Source organism: Salvelinus alpinus, chromosome 20, assembly GCF_045679555.1.
Source record: "Salvelinus alpinus chromosome 20, SLU_Salpinus.1, whole genome shotgun sequence".
In the NCBI taxonomy this organism is placed as follows: Eukaryota; Metazoa; Chordata; class Actinopteri; order Salmoniformes; family Salmonidae; genus Salvelinus; species Salvelinus alpinus.
This window is the reverse complement of record NC_092105.1, coordinates 40,352,511-40,359,739: the sequence shown is the minus strand read 5'-3', so window position 1 is coordinate 40,359,739 and position 7,229 is coordinate 40,352,511. Positions and strand designations below refer to the sequence as shown.

The 7,229-nt window shown below is 42.6% G+C and overlaps 1 pseudogene; it reads left to right on the top strand.

The window, feature by feature from the left end:
* Nucleotides 1-404: 404 nt before the first annotated feature.
* LOC139546878 (Golgi reassembly-stacking protein 2-like) lies at nucleotides 405-4,745 on the top strand (annotated as a pseudogene).
* Nucleotides 4,746-7,229: the final 2,484 nt, after the last annotated feature.

Here is a 7,229-nt window from a genome sequence, read left to right as displayed (position 1 = left end):
TAAATTCATTTTTCATCATACGTAAAGCCTGGAACACGATGGATTACGTGAGACAGATTAATAAGGCTCCTGTTTGTGATGATTCCCCAATCATGAGCTAGACACCATAGCATACACTGCTTTCATCAGCTCCACTCTCATTCTAAAACATATCAAATAGCCAATTCAGGGTCATTTAACCTTCTATTACCCTTAACATTAACCGTTTTTTCTTTAAAGGGACCTTAAGTATCCTTAAAATAAGAGCATATAAAATTGCATAAATGCATAGCACAGATTCTAAACACCGAGTCACAATATCGCGAGACTTCCGGGAACGCTTGCGAAACAGACCAAGACCAGGCCGGGGATTGGGTAGTCAATTAGAGAAAAAAATATATATATAAAAAACACACTGAACACATATGGTAGAGGAAAGATACAAGGTTTTAGTATTTAAAAAATATATATTTTAGATGATGCCAGAAACGCTCTCTTACAGTGTTCCGGAAGGGTGGCTATGTAGGCAATCTTGATTTTAGCATCATCCCGGAACCTGGGGAAAGTGTTAGCTACTGTGTCTAGCCAGCTACACTGATTTATTCACCAGAATAATATCCAGGGTTTGAGGAGACATGGGGGGTGCACAGAGCATCGAAATACCTGGAGGAGGATCCGAAGGTTATCACGTCCTCAGAGTATGGATCTTTAGTAGCATGCTAAACCACGAGCTGTAACTGGGCTAGTTGATGATGGGAACGTAACACATAAATACTTGTCATGAGTGTGAATGACGATAATGTTGTTGCAGTCATCAGGTTGTTGTAGAATTGTCAGTGTGTAATTTATGTGCTCCATGTGAGTAATTCACCACGTTTGTCGTTCAGAAAAAAACGGTGTAGTCTAACCAATTAAACAGAGCAATGTCTGACGAGTGAAATTGTGCAAGCTGAGTTGGATAGCTAGTTAGTTAGTTAACTAGTACCAGGTCGTCGCTTGACTCGAGCAACCGGTCTGTCAATGTGCATGACGGGGGTGGGATGTCGTTTCAATTCAGAACACATTTGCAAAGGGCATTGCACCTGTGTGTTGGCTGTAAAAGTGTGGTCATTTAATTTTTAAAGGCAATATGAATATCATGTTATTTATGCCATGCGCAAAAATCCTGTCTCAATTTGCAGGTGCAAGAGAATTCCCCTGGGCATCGTGCAGGATTGGAACCATTCTTTGACTTTATTATTTCCATCAGTGACACAAGATTGGTAAACTGTCATTTCTCAAATTATCTACATCCTGAAGCTGTCAGATCCCATTGCAGCTCAACTATTTTCAAAGCCATGGTTACAAGACAACCTATAGGTGGACTAACTTTGTTTACAGGTGATGATGCACTTTAATTAACATCTGTACATTTTTGTCAGAACAAAGATGATGACACATTAAAAGACTTGCTGAAGGTGAATGTGGAGAAACCCGTCAAGATGCTGGTATACAGCAGCAAGACGATTGAGCTGAGGGAGGCAACAGTCACACCCAACAACATGTGGGGAGGCCAGGGGCTGCTGGGTGTCAGCATCCGATTCTGCAGCTTTGAAGGAGCCAATGAGAATGTGTGGCATGTTCTGGTGAGTGAATCGCCTTAGCGTTTAGAGCTGCACATATGAATAACTGGAAATGTGTTGATGTGAAGACTTGCAGTGACCCGATATACAGTGCTGTGAAAATGTATTTGCCTTAATAATTTCTCTATTTTTGCAAACATTTTTAAGCTCGTTTTTAAGTTCGGCCACAACATCTCAATTGGGATAAGGTCTGGATTTTGACTAGGCCATTTCAAATTTGTTGCTTTTTATTCATTTTCATGTAGACTTGAGTGTGTGTTTTGGATCATTGTCTTGCTGTATGACCCAGCTGCCCTTCAGCTTCAGCTCACAGATGAATAGCTGATATTCTCCTGTAGAATTCTCTGATACAGAGCAAAATTCATGGTTCCTTCTATTAAGGCAAGTCGTCCAGGTCCTGAGGCAGCAAAGCATCCCCAAACCATCACACTACCACCACCATGCTTGACCATTGCTAGGTTGTTTGAGGTTCAAACTGTGGAATGCAGTGTTTTGTTTTCGGCAGGCATAATTGGACCCATGTCGTCCAAAAAGTTGACTGAAGTTTGCCAAAAAGCACAAGGAAGCACCTGGATGGTTCAAGACTCTTGGAAGAATGTTCTATGAACAGATGATTCAAAAGTATAACTTTTTGGACAACAAATTTGAAGTTTTGGAATGGCCTAGTCAAAATACAGACCTAATCTCAATTGAGATGTGGCAGAACTTGAAATGAGCAGTTCATGCTTGAAAACCCACGAATGTCGCTTAGTTAAAGCAGTTCTGCATGCAAGAGTGGGCCAAAATTCCTCCACAGTGATGTGAGAGACTGATCAACAACTACAGGAAGCATTTGGTTGTAGTCATTGCAGTTTAAGGTGGCACAACCAGTTATTGAGTGTAAGGGGGCAATTACTTTTTCACAGAGGCATTGGGTGTTGCACTTTGTTTATGAAATAAACGAAGTATGTCATTGTTGTTATTTGTTTACTCAGGTTCCCTTTATCTAATATTAGGTTTTGGTTGAAGATCTGATAACACACAGTATCAAAATATGCGAAAGTAGAGAAAATTAGAAAGGGGACAAATACTTTTTCACGGCACACTGTGTTTACAATTTCGGTCTGTATTCTATTTCTTGTCCCTAGGAAGTGGAGCCAAACTCTCCTGCAGCCATGGCTGGTTTGAGACCACACACTGACTACATCATAGGTGCAGACACTGTCATGAACGAGGTGTGTGGGATGCCTTTCTTTAGTGTCATTTCAATGATGTTTTCCCTACACTAAGCTGTTAATGTAGTGTTTGACTATGGTTTTTGTCTGGACTTTTCCCCACAGTCTGAGGATCTCTTCTCCCTCATTGAGACGCATGAAGGGAAAGGGCTTAAGTTGTATGTGTATAACACTGACACGGACAACTGTCGGGATGTGGTTATCATTCCAAACTTTGAATGGGGTGGAGAGGGCAGGTATGGCATTGACGTTTTGTTAATTCATTTAGCTGAAATGCCTATAGGCTGGCCCATAGCACACATACTCTCTGTGCCCTTCTTCAGCCTAGGCTGTGGGATTGGCTATGGCTACCTGCACAGGATACCCACACATACATTTGAAGAGGGTAAGAACATCAGTTTCCCTGGACATATTCCAAGTGAACCAGTTTCCCCACTTAAGGATGGCTTCACAGAGGTAAGACATTTTTTGTAAATGACCTACTTCTTTTCACTCCCAACACGTGAAGGAATGAGAATATTCTACAGCACTGGGTGTTGATCCCAGTTTTCATTTGTTCCTCAGGTACAGCTCTCTGCTGTCAGTTCTCAATCTGCAGTGCCTTCTGCTCCAACTGGGTTGGAACAAAATCTCTTTGACCTGTCAGTTAGCTCAGCTCCTCTCACTGTCCCGAGCACTCTTCAAACGGGTATGCTAGGTATCACTACTTTTCATTGAGACGCATATTGCTTACAGACTTGATATCACCAAGTAAGAGATGAGTTATTAACAATGGATTGTATCTTTGTCCAAGGAGTACCTACTGTGCCAATGTTGCCTAGCCAAGTCAGCCTCCTGGCACTATACCTCCAGTCATCCCTGCTACCACATTACCAGGTCATTGTTGGACACGGTTCTAGTTTGGGAACAATATGATGCATGTATTATGTTTATGTGGCTTGGTGTATTTCATTGTGTTCATATGTCCTGCACAGGTCTAATGTCGTTACCCGGAGGCCTACCTCCCCTTTACAAACTGGCAAATTTAAATGTCACTTTACCAGACTTGGGCACTGTGTCATTACCAGGTATTGGAGGGATGCCACCAGCAGGTAATGTTTTCAAGATTCTTTGATGGTTTTTAAGATGTAGTTTTATGGATATTTGTATACTACTGTTAGTAATATTCCTGTATTGCTGTAACTTTCCACCTGTCTCCTCAGGTTTCCCTCCATTGGCCCCTCTTCCTCCCCATGCTCAACTCCCAGCTGCCTCTGGTCCCAGGGGTAACTCTGCCTCCATCTGAGTTCACTCTCCCACCTAGCTCCGCAAACGGCAATCTCCTATGAGCAGACACCCTCATCCTGGACGCAACAGCCTCCTCCAGAGCCCCAGTGGTCAGTGACACATTGACAGAAACACTCCTCCCTACACCAGCGGCTTCCTCTGAACCTAGAGAAGCACCAGTGACTTGACTCCTCCTAGCAGAGAACCATTTACCGACAAGATCTACTGTATTTAAAACTCAACAAGGAAAGAAACACTCCGTTGTACTCCTGAAACTATGGCGGCATCCCCTATTATCCACCCTTTTCCAGAAGTGTGTGTATATTTGCACATTTCTTGTTATGGATTTACAAGCATTGGATTGGTGTAATCATTGGCTGGAGAAGTTTCCACCATTGTTAAATCCATGATGGGGAGTGTAGACTCTGGAAAAAGGGTGGAGAATCGGGATGCAGCCTTGGTGGCTGAAACAACAGCAAGGGTCTTCGGAAGAACGATGGGCGGTCAGAAATGTGAGAATTATTATGTGAGAGATCTGCTTTAGCCTGTTGTAATGCAGAATCATGTCTTTATTTTTGCTGTATAAAAAAGTACTAAAACATATGAGTTAAAGTGTGTAATTGAGACATCCCTTTCTTGAATAAATTTATTTATTTTTCTCGTCTGCAGAATTGACTTCTCATACTTCCACCTCAGTTCTGTAGTTCTTTGGTTGGTGTAAAAATTGTGCTTTACTGCTGAAAACCACAGGGTGTCAGTGTAGGAATGGGAATACTCATCCTGTCTTCTATCCTCAACCCATCATGGGAAAGTCAGAGGTACCGCCCCGCTGACCTTCTCCAGTGGGTTTTGAGGAGAGAGGATGTAGTTGAGATTTTCCCACAATGTACCTTGAGCAGATTCCTTTGCAATGGGATAGATTCATTTTGCACTTACTATTACCAAGTTGGTGCATCTTGGCTACAAAAAAGTTAATTATACCTCAAACTTCACATATTTGCTGTCAATGTATTTTTCCAAATTTCTGTATAAACCAAGTATTCCCATTCAGTGTTACATGGAAATTGGTATGATTCACTCTTTGTCGGCCTGCTGCATGTTAATTGTATTGAGCCCTTCAAGTATTTAGATGGTCAGTGGAACAGAATATATTGGTGCAACAGCTGATCAAGAATGCTGATGTTAACGTTGCCCTTCAGTTCCATCCCGTCACTGGCTCCCAGTTGCTGCTAGCATCAGATCTAAAGCATGCCTACTCCACTGGGCAGTGAAAGAAACTCAATCATACACGCAAATAATTAGACTGGGTCACTGTCTGGTCAGCAGGCTCTTCTGGCACTGTCTTAGCGGTCCTGTCTGACCCCAACGACAAGGAACACCTATCTTTCCTTCTCAATGATCCCCAATATTGTCAGGAAGCCAAATATACATTGTTGAGGTGTTTACTCTGGGCTACGTCTACAATTCCAGCAGAATCAACAAGTTAATCTTTACAAGTACAGGAAATGCAATTGACCAAAAGCACAGGTTTGGGAGTACAGCTATTTTCCTTTGGCACAATTGAGAAAAGGTAGCCAGACAAGCTAGTGCATTTGGAAAGTATTCAGACCCCTTGACTTTTTCTAAACACAATACCCCATAACGACAAAGTGATAACAGGTTTTGGGATTTCTTTTGCAAGTAAAAAATTAAAACAGAAATAACTTATTTACATAAGTATAGACCCTTTGCTATGAGACTCAATTGAGCTCAGGTGCATCCTGTTTCCATTGATAATCCTTGAGAGGTTTCTACAACTTGATTTGAGTCCACTTGTGGTAAATTCAACTAATTGGACATGATTTGGAAAGGAACACATCTGTGTAGGTAAGGTCCCACAGTTGACAGTGCATGTCAGAGCAAAAACCAAGCCATGAGGTCGAAGGAATTGTCCATAGAACTCAGACACAGGATTGTGTCGAGGCACAGATCTGCACCAAAACATTTCTGCAGCATTGAAGGTCCCCAAGAACACAGTGGCCTCCATCTTTCCTAATTGGAAGAAGTTTGGAACCACTAAAACTCTTCCTAGAGCTGGCCGCCCAGCCAAACTGAGCAATTGGTGGAGAACGTCACTGACAGAGCTCCTCTGTGGTGGAAGAACCTTCCAGAAGGACAACCATCTTTGCAGTACTCCACCAATCAGCCCTTTATGGTAGTGGCCGGACGGAAGCCGCTCCTCAGTAAAAAAGGTACATGACAGCCCGCTTGGAGTTTGCCAAGACACCTAAAGGACTCAGACCATGAGAAACAAGATTCTCTGGTCTGATGAAAGAGAACTCTTTGGCATTCATTGGAGGAAGCTTGGCACCATCCCTACGGTGAAGTATGGTGGTGGCAGCTTCATGCTGTGGGGATGTTTTCAGCAGCAGGGACTGGGAGACTAGTCAGGAGAGGGAAAGATGTACAGAGAGATCCTTGATTAAAGGTCCTGAGTGCTCTGGAGCAGGTTCAGGCTGGGGTGAAGGTTCACCTTCTAACAGGACAACAACAACCCTAAGCACACAGCCAAGACAATGCAGGAGTGGCTTCTGAATGTCCTTGAGCAGCCCAGCCAGAGCCTGGACTTGAATCCGATCGAACATCTCTAGAGACCTGAAAATAGCTGTGCAGCGACACTCCCCCATCAAACCTGACAAAACTTGAGGATCTGCAGAGAAGAATGGGAGAAGCTTGAAATACAGGTGCCAAGCGTGTTGCATCGTAACAAAGACTTGAGGCTGTAATCGCTGCCAAAGGTGCTTCAACAAAGTACTGAGTAAAGTGTCTAGATACTTATGCAAATGTGATAGTTTATTTATAATACATTTGCAAACATTTCTAAAAACCTGTTCTTGCTTTGTCATTATGGGGGTTGTGTGTAGATCGATGAGTGGGGGGGTGAATTAATACATTTTAGATTAAGGCTGTAACGTAAAAGAGAAAGTCAAGGGGTCGGAATACTTTCAGAATGCACTGTATGTAATTTAAGATGGGACTGGAATTGTTTGTAACTTATTACATTTACATTTAAGTCATTTAGCAGACGCTCTTATCCAGAGCGACTTACAAATTGGTGCATTCACCTTATGATATCCAGTGGAACAACCACTTTACAATAGTGCATCTA